This window comes from Olea europaea, unplaced genomic scaffold, assembly GCF_002742605.1.
Source record: "Olea europaea var. sylvestris unplaced genomic scaffold, O_europaea_v1 scaffold971, whole genome shotgun sequence".
Classification (NCBI taxonomy): Eukaryota; Viridiplantae; Streptophyta; class Magnoliopsida; order Lamiales; family Oleaceae; genus Olea; species Olea europaea.
The window spans coordinates 143,319-144,806 of record NW_019268212.1 but is presented as its reverse complement, the minus strand read 5'-3'; the positions used below and the strand labels follow the sequence as shown (position 1 = coordinate 144,806).

General features: G+C 31.6%; 1 long non-coding RNA gene across 1 annotated transcript; it reads left to right on the top strand.

Moving 5' to 3' along the window:
- The first annotated feature begins 309 nt into the window (after positions 1–309).
- Positions 310–1,194, top strand: LOC111392741. The gene is made up of 2 exons (XR_002702317.1): positions 310–591; positions 929–1,194. It is a non-coding gene; the product is annotated as an uncharacterized LOC111392741 (long non-coding RNA).
- The last annotated feature ends 294 nt before the right edge of the window (positions 1,195–1,488 follow it).

The window sequence follows — 1,488 nt, the reverse complement described above, 5'->3', positions numbered from 1 at the left end:
TTTTCGTCTTTTAATTAATTTATTAATTATTATGTCTTACATTTAAAATCTATTTTAAATACAAATAATATTAATATTAATAAAAATAAAAATAATAATTTATTGTATTAAAAAATATATAGCACAAATGACATAAATATACTTAACAAATTTATTTGCGAAATGTTAACTAAGGGCAAAAGAGACATTTTACACTTTGCACCATTTTGCACCAACATGGTGCAAAGTTTGGTGTTGCATTGGAGCGACTTTGCACCAAAAAATGGTGCAAAATGGTGTAATGGTTGGAGATGCCCTTTGCGTTTTCTTTTTCATTTTGTGTATTTGTTGGATGGAGAGAACATGTTTGGTTCAGCAAATGTATTAGTTTGAGTTGTTATTCCTGTTAGGGTTCTCACATAAAAAAGAAAGGAAGAATTGACATCAAATGAGTAGCAACTGCTGCAGAGAAAGCTTACCAAGAAAAAGCACTAGTAGGTGGAATCAGAACTCATGTGTTCTCAAAATCAAAAGGAGATGCTTAAGCTGCTAGTTACTGATATGAAGCCACTTTCTGTTCGGGACATTGTCCACAATGGAGCCACTTTCCAGGTAATGTAGTCTTAGTTTGCTCGATATGATGTTAATGTATCCATGATATCTTACTAGTACCTTTTGTAACTCATAGATGTAGTTTAGGATCGGAAAATTGATGTAGTGAGTTCTTAATGATGTTGTAAATCACCTACTCAGTGGTTCTATGCCAACCTTGCTTCACATGTCTGCTAATGTAAAGCGAACACTCTCTTACATCTCGCCAGTAAATATGAAATGAGATTAGATCTGACATCTGACCATAAAATTGCAGAAAACGTAAATAATGTATGATTTGATTGAAATTCAAACACACGGACTTTTTTTTTTTATTGATTCTATGCTTCTCTTGCAGCTTTGTTGGCCATCGTGAATTGTGTGGCTAGCAAATCAAAGAGTGCATGAAGGACAATATGATTGAGTATGCCGTTAGAGTATTATCCGGAAGCTTGGTATTGCAAGTGTGGCAATAAGCTCTTCATGCCTAAGCTGTATCAAAATTTTATTCCTAGTTTTGTTTCACTTTGAAGCTCCTTTGTATTTAGGTGGTGTTGTATCACATTCTAATGTTCAAGTGTATGGATTCAAAAATTTGTAATGAAATTATCAATTTTTATGCAATTTCAAAATTTGTTCTGAAGGAGTCATTTTCACTTTTGATAGTCAATTTACATAAATTGCTATAAAAAAATAAAAAACCTACGGCAATGGTCTAAAAATGTTGCGAAATGGTTTTTTGCAACATTCAAAAAACGTTGTAAAATTTTATTTTTTTATTATTTTTTTATTTTTGGCAACATTCAAAAAATGTTGGGGTTTTTTGCAACGTTCAAAAAACGTTGTGAAAGGATTTTTTGCAACGCTCGAAAAATGAAAAACATAGCAAAAGGATTTTTTGCAACATTTAAGAAATGT